This window comes from Silene latifolia, chromosome 3, assembly GCF_048544455.1.
Source record: "Silene latifolia isolate original U9 population chromosome 3, ASM4854445v1, whole genome shotgun sequence".
Taxonomy (NCBI): Eukaryota; Viridiplantae; Streptophyta; class Magnoliopsida; order Caryophyllales; family Caryophyllaceae; genus Silene; species Silene latifolia.
Window position 1 is genome coordinate 132,535,940 of NC_133528.1, and position 15,624 is coordinate 132,551,563.

Consider the following 15,624-nt stretch of genomic DNA (forward strand, 5'->3'; position numbering starts at 1 on the left):
TCAGAAATAGGTTTAAAGTTGGTAGACTTCCTCCTGCTTCTGCTCCTAGATTTTTGGATGGTTACCATGAAAATAGGTAGTAGTTACTTGAAAAGGTCAAAGCCGAGTCTTTTCCTCTCTTCTGCACGTGGGATTTTCCTTGGCCCAATTTGTGTTTGTTTCTTCTTTTAATCCTACGGCCCCTATCCATGCCACCTCTGCGATTCCTTTTTACTTTCATCTATCAATAATTGCATGCCACGTCGTCATCCTTATGCCACACTTTCTTCCCGTAAAAGAGTGCCACGTCACAGGTGATAAAAATTAATTTTTTATCCCTAACAATTGCCCCCAAATTTCCGTCTCAAATGATTTTAGGCGGGAATTTCTGTTTGCGATGCGGAGAACTGACAGAGCTTTTATCAGTTACCTTAGCCTTGATAACTTCCCTATTTGATCCAACTACCACAATAACTCTCTCACTCTCCCACTAACTCTTCCTCTCTCTCCTTTATATCCCCTCGGTATCCCCTAACTCCCTACCTTCTCACTTCTCCATCACTATCAATCACTTTCATCTCTCTTTCCCATAAACCCTCCTTCTTTCTGCCGGTTGCTTTTCCACAGGTACTTCGTCTCCTACTCATTTTCTTTTCATTCTTTGCGTACAATGTCACAAAAATCTGCTTCTTCGACCTCGGCCTTGGATCCAGCGATGCCGTCTGATGTTTTCCTCTCTGGCGGCGTCCTTTCCGCCAAACATTCTTGTGATTCTGACTTCACCTCTGAGGATCTTGATTATATCAAGAAAACCTTTGGTTTTTCTGACGATGTGGTGTTTCACATCCTAACCCCTGGCCAGAAAGCCGATTCTGCGAGGGAAGGGTAGATATACTTGTATGAGTATGCTTTCCGTCTGGGTCTACGATTTCCTTTCCCTCCCATGATCCAGGAGTTTCTGAACCTGAATCACTTGGCCATCTGCCAAGTAGCTCCGTATACTTGGCGGACTTTGCTTGCTATTGTGGCTATGAATAGCCGATTTGGCTATGAGATCGATCTTCCGGACCTTGCACACTTGTTTTCGGTCAGGTCCCTCAGTCGGGGTCAAGTGACCATTCGGGTTCGAGACGGGGAAAAGAATTGCATTATCTTCCCCGTGAAGTCGGATGATAGCAAGTGGTTTTCTCGCATTATCTTTGTCAAAGTTGATACCCTTCCTCCTCCGACTGACTACATTGTCAGCGTCTGGCGGTCAACAAATGGTATTTGCATGCCCTTATTCCTGTGTATTTTCCTTTGACGCTTATACTTCCTTACTTGGTGTTTTTTGCAGGTCTGTGCCACTTGCCTAAATCCTCTTACGGAGCCGCGTCTCTTTCCAAGCTATTTGGTCCACCCCCTGAGCATAGGACCTTCCCCAATCTGGTTTAGGATTCTGCTTCTGCGGTGAAGGAGACAGCAGCTGAGGAAAAAGAATCAATGTCGACTGGTGCGTTGTTCTTTCTTTTTGACTGGGTTCTGCTTCTGAATATTTGATATATCTGGTTCTGACTTGATCTTTGTTGCTTCCAGGCTCTGCAAAGTCTAGAATTTCGCTGGACGATGTTCTGGTTCAGAAAGTAAAGGAGCAAGTCGCGGTTGCCCCCAAGGCTGCTGAGAAAAGAAAGTCTACCCCTGCCCCTGGTTCTGGACGTCGTCCCAAGAGAAGATCTGCTGCTGTGAACCGGGCTAAGGAGCAAACTCCTATTGAAGTCACACCTCTAGCTGTGAGGCCTCCGCTACCTGGGCATGGGTTATCTGCTTCTAGGGACCCTCCGGTTCCCAAACCTATTCCTGCTTCTGTCCCAGCCACGTCTGCTTCCGGTACGATCCCAACGTCTGAAGCCATCCCTGCTTCTGGAGCTGCCCCTGCTTCAGGGGCTACCCCTGCTTCTGGGGCTGCCTCTGGTTCCAAATCTACTTCTGCTTCTGGCGCTATTGTCCTTACACTTCCAGATTATTTTGGCAAGGCCAAACCGAGCGTAACACGGGCACGATGGATCGATTCTTCGTTTTCCGCCCCCGAGTCTGCACTGGGGACAAGGGCTTTGCGTGATCTGGTGGATCGTGCAGCGGAGCATTCTTTTGAGGTAACACATGTTGACTGTCTCAATAATAATCTCTCTCTCTTTTTTTTTTTTTTTTTACACTTCGTTCTGGTTTGGCAGTCTTTTCAGATGTCCTTGTTTCTGAGGAGGAAAGTTCCTCTTCTGGAAGCAGAAAATGCCAAATTTCAGAAGCTGGCGAAAGAAGCCAATGAGGGTAGGCTTAAGATTTAGGCTGATCTGGACAAGTCCCGAGTTTCTTCTTTGGAGGAGGCGCTCGAAGCGAGTTCGGAGCGATCTTTCTTCTTGAAGGGCGGATTTCAGTCTTTGAGAAGAGGGTTGTTGATGCTGAAAAGAAGGTTGCTGATGCTGAAAAGAAGGCTGCTGATGCTGAAAAGCGTGCCTCAGAAGCTGAGGGACGTACCTCTGAGGTGGAGAAACGCGCTTCAGATGGTGAGAAACGTGCTTCTGACGCGGAGGCTCGTGCTTCCCAGATCCAGGAAGAGAAGACTTCTGATGTGCAGGAGTTGAAAGAAACTTTGGTGAATGCTCTGTCCTATGCTGCTTTGGAAACGAAGATCAAGTGTATAAAGGCATTCCAGAAGGGAGAGCATTTGGCCTGGGATTTAGGAGCTGAAGAGGAGAAGCTTGCTACTGCTTTCCCTGATGGTCTGAATCTGGACGTGCTGGCTGGCTTAGTGGAGCCTGGTGCTGCTTCCGCTGATGGTCCGGATGCTGAGGAGGAGGTGAATTCTCCTGTTCCTGCCACTCAGGCAGCTGCTTCTGAAGCTGTGGAGCATATTGACATAGATTAGTTTTTCTCTGCATCTGAAAGACTTTTGTTATGTTGAGTCAGTTTCTGGCCCTACGGGGCATAACATCTTAATTTTATTTTGAACAGTTTATGTATTTTGGTCTGGTTCTGGTGCCAGGCGTATTTTGCTTTTGCAACTTAAGTATTTTCTAGTGGATATTTCTTTGTGTCGTACCGTTTCTGGTGCTTTGATGTGTGCATGCACGTCGTTTGTTTGGCCATCGCTGTTAGATTGCTGGCTAAGGGGTCTAGTATGCCCACTCGTCCAGAGGAGCCATGCTTGCGTGGGTGCTAATGCATCGCGGGAGGCTGGTTGTCCCGGTTGTACGTGCTTAGCCACGGACACACGCCTTCTGTAGTGAATACAGGCTCTGCCAGATTAGTTTGCATTTTATTCACTTGGCTTATTTGAAAAAATAAAAAGAGTTCTATACTTAAAACATTCAAAGTGGTTTTACGACTTAAAATTTGTTAGAATTAAAATACGAGCAAGGCTGTTTTTAGAACAAGGGATGTTGAATTCAGAAATAACGTTTAGAACCAGAAAAACATTCAGAGTCAGAAGATATTCAGATCCAGAAAAATATTTAGGGATAGAAAAATACTTTAGAAGTAGGAAAATATTTTAGAGCCAGAAAAATATTTGGAGACATAAAAATACTTAGAGACAGAAAAATATTCAGAGACAGAAAATATGTAAGACAATATCTAGAACTGGCCGAAATTTGTTTTCGGTAATTTGAGTACCCGATTCTTGACCATCTTTGGTGACTTAAGTGAAATATTTTTTCAAGTGGGTGATATTCCAGGATCTGGGAACCATTTGTCCTTCCAAAGTCATGAGTCGGTAAGCTCCATTTCCAACTGCGCTCTCTACTTGGTATGGCCCTTCCCAGTTATAGGCGAATTTTCCTGCTTGCTGGTTCTTGGTATTCTGGAAGACTTTCCTCAGGACCAGATCTCCCACCTGCAGGGTTCTTACCTTCACATTCTTGTTATAGCTTCTAGCCACAATCTGTCGGTAGGAAGCCATCCTGATCTGGGCGCTGGTTCTGAGTTCATCTACCGTGTCCAGATTGCTTGTCATTTCTACCTGATTCCTATCTTCTGTTATGCATCCATATCTGTGGGTTGGGACCCTAACTTCGGATGGGATGACTGCTTTACTCGAACACCGGTGAAGGGAGTTTGTCCCGTTGCAACCTTTGGTGTGGTTCGTCGACCAGAGAACCAGAGGTAGCTCTTCTGCCCATTTGCCCCCAATCTCCTTCAGCTTCTTTTTCAAGTTTTCAACGATAATCTTATTGCTGGATTCAGCTTGTCTATTGGACTGGGGGTTCCTAGGAGTAGATTTCTGCAATGAGATATTCCACCTAACACAAAAAGCTTCCGTCTTATTTCCAATGAATTGGGACCCATTATCACATATAATTTCAGATGGAATGCCAAACCTGCATATGATATTGCGTTTAATGAAAGATATCACCGGGTTTTCGTAACTGGGAGAATGACTCGCTTCTATCCATTTGGAGAAGTAGTCCGTCATGGCGAGCATATAGACTTTGTTTCCTGGTGCTCTGGGTAGTGGTCCCACTATGTCCATTCCCCACTTCATGAAGGGCCATGGTGAGATAACCTGGTGCAGAGGCTCTGCAGGCTGGTGGCTAACGTGGGCGTGCCTCTGACAAGCGTCACATCTTCTTGCGAACTCCATGGCATCTTTGCGCATTGTGGGCCAGAAGTATCCCTACCTCAGTGCCTTGTTGGACAGGCTCCTGCCCCCTGCATGGTTTCCGCATTCTCCACTGTGGAGAGCATACAAAACAGCCTGAGACTCTTCCCGATCCAGGCATCTGAGGTAAGGTCCAGCGAGGGATTTCCTGAATAGAACACCATCAATTAGTATGAATATGGATGCTTTCATTTTAAAGCTCCTTACCTCCTTTTTATCTGCTGGTAGGACATCATTCTGCAACCAGTCTAGGTAGGGTTTCCTCCAGTCTGGAGTATTTTCTTCACTGCTGGTGCTGCACACCTTTTCTGCTTCCTGCTGAGATTTTAGTGTTGCTGGCTCCAGCACGTGGACAATTGGTATTGTGTAGATAGTTCCTGTCTTGAAGGTTGCCCCCAGGGTGGAAAGTGCGTCTGCTTCTGCATTCTGGTCCCTGGGGATTTGCTTGATGTTGAATGTGACCAATCTGATTTTCAGCTCCTTTGCTACGTCTAGATATGCCATCATCCTGGGATCCCTGGCCTCATAGCAGTCATTAACATGGTTAACTATAAGCTTAGAATCACTGCAAACCTGAAAGTGTCTGATTTTCATATCCAGAGCCAGCTTCAGACCCAGGATCAGTGCCTCATATTTGGCTTCGTTGTTTGTGGCTTTGAATTCACATCGTACGGCCTGGACTATGAGGTCTCCCTGGGGTGATTTGAGGACCAGTCCTACTCCTGCTCCTTTGGCGTTGGAGGCTCCGTCCACATGTAGCTCCCATACTTGCTCTCCTTTGTCTTCTTCCAGATTCAGGATGTCCTGTTCGGCCTGGGTCTGGAGTGCTGGGCAGAAGTCAGACACAAAGTCTGCCAGAGCCTGAGACTTTATGGCCGTACGGGGTTCAAACTTCAAATCGTAACCGCTCAAGTGCACGGACCATTTAGCCATTCTTCCTGACAATTCTGGTTTTCTCATGATAGTTTTAAGAGGATAATTAGTTATTACGGAAATTGTATGAGACTCGAAGTAGGGACGCAATTTATAGGATGCAGTGACTAGTGCGAGGACAAGTTTTTCTAGTGACGTGTACCTGGTCTCTGCTGGAAGCAGAGACTTACTGATGTAGTATACTGGATGTTGTGATCCTTCCTGCTCTCGTACTAGTACTGCACTGACTGCTGCTTCTGTGACTGATAGGTATAAGAACAGTGGCTCTCCTGGCTCTGGCTTCGACATGAGTGGTGGGGTGCTGAGATAACGCTTCAGCTCTTGAAATGCTTTCTCATGATCATCCGTCCACTCAAATCTTTGGCTTTTCCTGAGTATATCATAAAATAGCCTGCACCTGTCTGAGGACCTGGATATGAACCTGTTCAGGGCCGCCACTCTTCCAGTCAGGCGCTGGACGTCTTTTGGTTTTTGCGGTGATTCCAGCTGCAGAATTGCTTTTATTTTCTCGGTGCTGGCCTCTATCCCCCTCTGGGTCACCATATACCCCAGAAACTTTCCACTGGATACTCCAAAGGTGCACTTTGTAGGATTCAACTTCATTTGTTATTTTCTGAGGGTATTGAAAGTTTCTGCCAGGTGCTGGTGGTGCTGTGAAGCCTGCTTCAATTTGACGACCATATCGTCTATGTATACTTCCATAGTTTGGCCTATTTACTCTTTAAACATCATGTTTACCAGCCTCTGATAGGTAGATCCTGCATTTTTCAGCCCAAAAGGCATGACATTATAACAATAGATACCTCTCTCGGATCTGAATGCTGTCTTTTCCTGGTCACTGGGGTGCATCTTTATCTGGTTATATCCGCTCCAGGCATCCAGGAATGTCAGCATCTCGTGGCCCGCAGTAGACTCCACCATGGCTTCTATGTGTGGCAGAGGGAATGGATCCTTTGGGCAAGCTTTGTTTAAATCCGTGAAATCGACGCGGACCCTCCACTTGCCATTCTTCTTTGGAACCACCACCACATTAGACAAACACTCTGGATACTTTACTTCACGAATCTTTCCTGCAACAAGCAGGTTATCTACTTCTTGGTTTATGACCTGGTTTCTTTCAGAAGCAAATTTTCTTCTTTTCTGCTGCACAGGTTTATAGCTTGGATCTACACTTAGCTTGTGAGTTATCACACTTGGGTCTATCCCTATCATATCATCATGTGACCAAGCAAAGCAGTCTATGTTAGTTCTTAATAACCGAACGAGTTCTTCACGAATTTTACATGTACATTCAGATCCAATGAGAATAGTTCGTTCTGGATGCAGCGCGTCCAGGATGACTTCGTCCAGCTCTGCCTGCTGAGGCTCAATGTACTCGTCCTGGATGCGCTGGCTCTGTAATTGCTATGCGGGCGAACCGTTTGTTGGCTTCAGAGCCACCTTGTAGCAATCCTTAGCTTCTTCCTGGTCCTCACGTATCTCTTGCACCCCCCCCAAGGTGTTGGAAACTTCAGGCATTGGTGGTACGTTGAGGGAATTTCTTTCATCTCGTGGATCCAGGGCCTGCCAAAGATCACATTGTAAGTAGAGGGCCCATAAATAACCAGATACCTTACCTGTTTGTTTACACCCCCGGCGTAGGTTTGGATGATGATTTCTCCTAGGGAGTGCTTTGTTTCGCCGCTGAAACCAACCAAGGGAATTGCCTTCTTTGCTAGATCTTTCTCGGTGAATCCCATTCCTTTGAGTGTCTTCATCATGATCAAGTTGACGGAACTTCCGGTATCCACCAGGATCTTCTTCACTTTGCAATTTCCTATGGGAAGCGTGATGATTAGGGCGTCATGGTGCTGTTCTGGAGTAGACCCTGCGTCTATTTCGTCAAAGGTGACTGACGGGAGGTTCTGGTGGTTAACCCTGCAGGAGCTTTCTGGTCTGTCTCCTTTAGTTCTGGTTGCGTGCCTCTTAGCTGCTGAATAGGTCAACCCACATAGCTCCGATCCACCTGTAATAACATTCACAGTTCTAGAGCAATGAGGAGGAGGGGATGGCAGAACCTGTAGGAGGTGATCCAGGTTTCCTTGGTCATAGTGGAATTTGACTTCCTTTCTGAGGGAGTGGCATTCATCGGTATTGTGGGTGTTGCTGCTGTGGAACTCACACTTCTTGCCTGTGTCTCTGCTGCTGGGGTTTCCTTCTGGAAGTTTTGGCCATCTGACTCTGCGTCCCAGCTCCTTCAAGGCTTTGAATAGTCCTGCAAGATTGGTAGTGAAACCATACTCACTTACTTTCGGAGGCAGATCTGCTTCGCCCTTTCCTTCATAATTTCCAGAAACTTTATTCACGCTCCTGCTGTAGGGTTTGGGTCTTTCACTCTTTTTTTCTGCTGGAGCCTTTCTGGATACTGGATCTGAATCATAAGTGCCTCTTACAGGTGCAGAGTCTTCTTCCAACCTCATGACAGCAATTGCCTTTGATTGTACCTCCTCAAAGGTAGTGCAGGGATGCATGGTTGGGTCCTTGTATAGCTGTGAATCCTGGTGCAGTCCTCGGCGGAAGGCTTGGATAGCGGTTGCTATATCGCACCTCGGAATTGACACCTTCTCCTTGTTGAACCTGTTCAAGTAATCACGGGTAGATTCCTCAAACCCTTGCACTATCCGGTAGAGGTCACTGTCCGCTTCTCGGCTTCTGCTTTGTGGCTTTGGTTGAAGGCATTGACTAGGTCGGCGAAGCTGGATTTGCTTTTATTAGGCAGACCGACGAACCACTGCAGAGCTGCTCCGGACAGTGTTGATCCGAAACCCTTGCACATACAAGCTTCCTTTAGGGATCCAGTTGCGGTTATCACCATCATTTTCTGCTTGTAGTGGTTGATATGGTTAAGTGGATCTGTGGTTCCGTCATAGAGTGTCATAGCTGGCGGCACACATCTTTTAGGAACACCGACTAGGGCTATATCATCCACGAAAGGTGAGTCTGCGTAGCTGTCTCTGGCTGCTTTCTCCAGCGGACGGGCTACGCCTGGTATCCTATACATCAGCTCCCTCAGCTCCTGGTATTGCTGCTCCAGCTAATTATCTGCTCCTGCAAGAGGGTTAGAAACAGGCGGAAAGGAACCAGCGGGTGTACCTCCTAGCCAGGGTACTCGGAAAATTGGCTGGTGTTTTGGGGATTTGAGTTCTTGGTGTTGCACTGATTATGGATCTAGGCTGCCATCCTGGCGTCTGCTGTAATCCTCCGATCCAGGCTCCACTGGTGAACTAGTTGCAAGATGGAATTGCTGCATTGAGGACATGTCCAGATTGCCATCCTGGTGTCTGGTGTGCGGGGGTACCTGAAAAGGGTGGAAGGTCAGATCCTGATGGGGTGCTAAACAAGGCGTTACCTGTTGTCTGTTGTAGACTGGGTGGATTATCAAATGACAGGCATCCCAATCCTCTGAGCTCAATTGGTTCGTTGGGTGCTATTCCTGCTAGGTCTAGTCTGGTGACTAGTTCTGATGGAATTGATCGACCCGATCCTCCACCGTTGGTTCTGGTCGGAGCCTCTGGTGCTGATGCTGGTTTGGGCTGGACTGCTGTTATGATCTGAGCAATCAGGTTCTTGTTGTCCTTCCTCAGATCCTCAACGGCCCGACGCAGAGTGTCCATCCCCTGAATCATCACCTGCATCAGATCAAGCGCTGGAGATCCTCTACTTCGGAGAACTTCTGCGCCTGAACCTTCCTGGGTCTGGGTTCTGGATACAGCTTCACTTCTCTTGGGGCTGCTTTCCCTACTGGATTGGACTGACTGGGTGCACCTGCTGCCTTTGGAATCTGTGTTGGCTTCTAAGGCTGGGGCATGGCTTTGGTCGACATGATGACGGGGATTGTCTGGCTGGACGCTGGGGATGCACTGACTGATCCTGCGGATGCAGAAGTAAGTCCTGCTCCAGAAGACAGGGCTGACGTGCTCTGGTTGTTGGAGGGGTTCTGGCTGGTTCCAAACACGGTGACGGATGGTTCGGTCTTGCGAGGTTTGGCTATAGAAAATTATCACTATGCCCCACGGTGGGCGCCAAACTGTTTTGGTAAAAAATTACCGAGTTGTTAATTTAGTTATGTGAGTGATAGTGATTATTCTTAATGCCTGATTACGATTAGAGTACAAATGATAGGTACGACGAAATAAAGACAAACGAAGAAAATAACACGGAGGATTTTTGGCGACGCGGAAAACCCGGTGTGGGAACAACCGCGGGGGGAGTCGGAATCCCACCAAATTTGCACTATGATCGAGAATAAGATGCCCAAGTAAGGAAATACAAGATTAATTCTAACTAATGAATTATTGCCAAGAGTAGACGGGAATTTTGAGAAGTGTTGTGTTGATCTTGCTGAAGTTCCAATGCCTTGAGTGTCTTCTCTCTTTGCTTTATATAGTCTTCAGAAATAGGTTTAAAGTTGGTAGACTTCCTCCTGCTTCTGCTCCTGGATTTTTGGATGGTTACCATGAAAATAGGTAGTAGTTACTTGAAAAGGTCAAAGCCCAGTCTTTTCCTCTCTTCCGCACGTGAGATTTTCCTTGGCCCAATTTGTGTTTGTTTCTTCTTTTAATCCTACGGCCCCTATCATGCCACCTCTGTGATTCCTTTTTACTTTTATCTATCAATAATTGCATGCCACGTCGTCATCCTTATGGCACACTTTCTTCCCGTAAAAGAGTGCCACGTCACAGGTGATAAAAATTAATTTGTTATCCCTAACCATAAATACCTCCCCTCTGCCATACATTCGATCCTCTAAGTTCTCCCCACATCATACTGTAAATAACAACCATCAATCGTCCAAAAAAACTCTAAACTAAAACCGCGACAGCCGCTTAAAAACAGGGACACAAAACTTATTTTCGAGTTTCTGTCATTGTCTTTGGCCTTGATTCTCGTACTCAAATCCTATTAAAACTTCTGGTTTGTTTCCCTATTCACAAAATTCAGTCTTTCTAGTTTCCAAAACATCTTTCTGATTGAAAAATTATTGAGAAACGAAGTCGTGGTGAGTGATTGAAAATCGCTGCTCAAGTCTGCCTTTTGAACGTGTTATTTCGTGATTTCAAAATTCAATTTCAATTGTCTTCGTCGACGACGGCCCCTCGAGATAAAATCTACGATCGATTATGACCCAAGACGATGTCAACGATATTTGTAGGTTGAGGGTGCATCAAATCCTCCTTCTTTCCCTTTTTATTTCGATTTTTATTTGTTTTTTTATCGCTTATTTTATATATTATATATTGTCTAACATCGTTAACTATGAAACATTAGTATAGTATGAGTATGAGTTAAAGTGCCATTCCGAATACCCGCGTTGACTTGAGTTGGGAAAGAAATCCGCCAGATTGGTCGGTCGTATCCCCTTCTCATTTACATATCCTCGTATTTGGAATCGGATAGAATTAAATCGATCTAATTGACGTAGTATGTCATTTGTATCACTGTTTTAACTTTGAACTTTTCATTCATCGTAATAGTAGGCCACTTTTTACACAATTCTTTCGACTAAATTAACGCCTCAAATTAGTTCGTTAATTCATTAGGCATCGTAGGATTAAAATAACATCATTGTAAATGAAATTGCAATCTACTAATTTTTAATTGAATTCATCTTCCCTTTCACTAATTTTCTCGCTAGCATGGAAGTGCGTACTTAGCACCTTTCCATTTACACTCGTTGACAATTTAGATTTGTTTTTAACCTAGTTCGTAATTATTTAATTCAATTTGTAATTAATTAACCTTTAATTTATTTTATTTATTTCTAATAATGTAAAAATTATTTTTATTATTTTTTATGGTTGAAAATCTGTAAATTTAATTTAATGAATTTTTACGTAATTTATTTTACTGATTTCTAAATTAAAACGTAATTAACTTTGTTTTTCTACAAAATCTGTGCATTGCACGGGTCTGTTCTGACTTCTGATCTGTGCATTGCACGGGTCTGCAAGTTTTGATTTCTTTTCTTCTTTTGTTTCTTTAATTGTTTACTAATCCTATTTTAATAAATATAGATTGGTGAATAATTTTAATGAGTTGGGTTCAATTTAATTTATAAGTTGTACCTAATTTATTTCAAGCTTTTGTATTTATTCATTTTTATTTAATTAGTTTAATACTAATATAATTTTTTTATTAACTAATAATTCGGCTAACATCATTAATCAATCTAACTTAGCCTTAGCCTTTTTGTTTACATTTGTTTCATTTGTTAAGTTGTAATAGTTTAAGTTGTATTTTGTTAGTTTGTAATGTAATTTTTATCATGTATATAGTTTTTATTTCAATCTGAGTCAAAGTAATTTCGATAGTTGTTGTAATTAGATCGAGTTGTAATTTATTTATCGTTGTGTCGGCATGAAATGCCTGGGTTGTAATAGGATAGATCCCAATGGCTCCCCCATTCCTCCTTGCGCATCTTTTATTTCAAATCAACCAACATGCTAAAACACATTTGACAAAGTTAGTATTCATGAATTAAGCGACATAGAAATTGTTGTCACATGTTAGGGTTTAAAACGATGTTTGCATAACATATATCGTAGTAGCTACGACCTTGTTTGAAATCCGATACTTGACTTAGTAGAGGCCGTTATCGACAGGCGGGGTTAGGTGTCCTTATGGGCTTTCTAACACGTACCCTCACCCCTTACTCAAGATCTATGGTTTGTGGATCCGTCTAAATACCATTGAATTACGAGAGTCATTCAAATCGAGTGATATAGGGTACAAGTCTTTATCTTTAATCACGCGTAGTCGATTGGCTTTATGCTTTTCGATGAAAGGTGTAAAGTTGACTTGAACGGTTCCAAGTTCCCATAAAACTTGGTGGCGACTCTAATTTGTCTTAATTCGATTTGAAAGAACCTCGAGTCGATAATGCCCATGTGGATCCCGCGGACGCAGCTCCCGCGGGCGTTGTCCACAATTTTCATCTCCTTTATCATCGTTGTCCTCGGTTTCACTTTCCCCCTCTTCCTCTTCACTATCTTCCTCATCTCCACTTTCTTCCTCTTCACTATCTTCCTTATCTCCACTTTCTTCCTCTTCCTCTGTTCCCCCTATTTGTTTTTCACCTTCTTCTCTTGCTTGATTTTTTGTATCATTATAAGGTGTACCTTATGTTGAAAACTCTTGCGTCAAGCTTAGTGAAAAGCTTGGGGGTTCAACCTCATTTAGTTTCCGGATCAAGAGTTTTGCTCTTGTATGTGCATCAAGATCCCTGATTACAGATGGAGAATCAAAGAACGTGTCTTGGCTAAATCGAGGAGTGGTTTCGTTGTTAGTTACATTAGTAGTGGGATCACTTTCAGATTCAGTAAAGTTAGTAACAGCATCTGGACGATCTAAACTGAAGGTCACACGAGAATCCATGATCAACTTTTTCACTCGTTCATCATTAGGCATCGCCTCCAACAACTTTCGACCTTTTTTGTCAACCTCGGTATATGCAGTAGCAAGATTTTCTAGTGCGCAAGTAAATTCATGGAACAAGATGTGCATATATTATGAATTAAGTTATGCGTTGAGAATTTAATTGTTCATTGTAGTTCGACAACAAATTTAACCTCATTAATATGTATTAAAGAAACATAGAAATAAGGATTATTGATCTTACCGATTGAACATTTTCATGAGTTCTATGACGCTCTTCTTCTTGTTTCTTGATAGTTTGAAGTGAAGACTGTATGTATATTTAAATGACATTCAAAAAATTAGTATTTAAAACAAACAAGCTATCGAATATGTTAAGCACGTTTTCAGAGCTCGATAAGTATATGACAGAAGCTCCAAAAGTTTTTAGCACAGCTCGAGTTGTTTTCAGAGCTCGATAAGTATATGACAAAAGCTCCAAAAGTTTTTAACACAGCGCGAGTCATTTTCAGAGCTCGATAAGTATATAAAAAAAGCTCTAAAAGATGTTGAGCACGTGAACTAAGAAGTCGAGTTATTAAACAAAAAACATGAGTTATTGTATAGAGAAGATAAGGTAATACGTAATAGACAATACCCCATATACTTACAGAACAATATAGACAAATTAACAACAAATGGATGCGTATAAATTACATACATTTGGGATGCTTGAAGGTTCTCGTTGAACGAATCCGCCACCAAAACCACCTCTTTTTTCGCCTTTCTTCTGTCTGTTGTTCAAATCTTTGGTTGTCCAACCAATAAGTATAGGGGAAGTTCTATCTACATCTCTTTTCGCATCGACAACCTTGTCAACAAAGTGTAGCTGCAGAAATCATACAATTTAAACAGTTATGAAATATGTCAAGAAAATCAACAAATAACGCTTAAGGTATTGTCAGCGATAACTACAGAACTAGAAAGTATAGTTGCATTAGGTCCCACTTTGACATTCCCAGATACATTAAAACTCACAAAACAACCATCTATGAGGCACACAATATAAATATCTGGTAGTATCTCCAGATTACCAATACCAACCACATAAATACTAGAGCTCAAATGTACATTAGAACTAAGCACGCAAGTAGTATTGAAAGATCCAACACCGTGAAGGTCCTCACAAGTTACAAAATCAACTGAAGAGGAAATCAACAAATTAGTATACTTTACTAAACAAGGAGAACATGAAGCAATAATTTGTAAACACATTAGCCAAGGCATTTGTAGAGATTAACATATGTTAGAATTCACTAAGTATTCAACAGAAGTAGCTAGTATGTAAAAATACAATAATAAATGAAATGGTGTTATATTAAAGTAACTCACTACGAGAAATAATATAGGACCACGGAATTGTTTACTCGATGACCACGCACGTTTCTCTTGTCTCCAGCAACTTGTCAAAAACAAACTCGCACCAATCTAACTCATCTAGTTTTTCTATGTCAACTACCCAAGGAAATGCATCTATGAACACATGTTCATTCCCATGGGAGCAGATCAAAGAAGATATGATAAACAACAAGATGTTCCTCTTAAACATTGGTCCCCCGTCTTCCTTGTGGCTCTTTATGTAATTTTCTACCACACTCATTTTTACCATCCTCCCGCTGGCTCCATTACCAAATTGATTTATCCATTCAGTAAAAATTGGCTGCATATCCTCAATTGAAAACTTTGGTACAACACCTCCTGCTGGAAGACCCAAGACCGTATGAACATCTTCTTTTGAGACGTCAAATGTCTCACCATTATCCAATTTCAGTTTACGGTCTCTGAAGTTAAAGTTGACCACGGCATAGTGAGCAATTTTTGTTGGTATCTTAGTCACTCTACAATTTACAAAATGTCTGAAAGGCGTGTCCTTTAAACTTTCTATTTGAATTGCAGATAAGTTGCTAATGAGCTTTACCACCTTTGCTGTAAACATCCTTGTATCCAGTTTAGGAAAAATTCCCAAATCATCGTCATCATCAGTGTCTTCTTCATCATCATGTTTTTGTCTTTTCGAAGGCCTAAGAGAGGGAATAGCCAAAAAGTTAGTATTGTAGCTCCTCCTAAAACAACCAAATTCACTTGACATAATTTTATTGATTCAAATAATTACTAATAAATGGATTAAATTCATGTGTGTAGCAACCTAATATTCAATAATACTAGAAAAACCTTCACTTTTTTTCTTTAAGATATTCAAGGTCTTTTATCGAAAAGGATACAGAGCAACAAATTGATGGCGATGCTGCTCATGGAAACATATAATTCACAAACTGGATGGCAGGGGTTGTCAATTGAGGAAAAGTACTATCAAATACGGAGTAACTTGTTTTATTGTTGCTTAAGTAAAAACCAAAATCATCAAGAAGATAGAACCCTAAATATATTTCAATCTATCACATCAAAATTACCAACTATAATTTTGTGATGCATAATGAACGAAAATTAGGGTTATGGTGGTTTACCTAAAAATATAAAATACATGTAAATAAACAAAGTGATAGACAAAATTACCTTGGAATATTGTTAGATGCGCTCGGAATGTTGTTTGATGTGTTCTTTCATCTTGCTGGTATTGTTGATTGATGTTTTTCCATAATGAGAGCAATGGAGTTTTGCAGAGAAGT

General features: G+C 42.5%; 1 long non-coding RNA gene across 1 annotated transcript in view; it reads right to left on the bottom strand.

Annotated features, from left to right (window-relative positions):
* The window catches only part of LOC141646300 (uncharacterized), a 43,214-nt gene extending 29,451 nt beyond the window's left edge, over positions 1–13,763 (bottom strand). The window contains exons 1-2 of the long non-coding RNA XR_012545487.1: positions 13,659–13,763; positions 13,203–13,268 (exon numbers count right to left, since the gene is read on the bottom strand). This is a non-coding gene — a long non-coding RNA (uncharacterized LOC141646300). The remainder of the gene's footprint in view (positions 1–13,202; positions 13,269–13,658) is intronic.
* Positions 13,764–15,624: the final 1,861 nt, after the last annotated feature.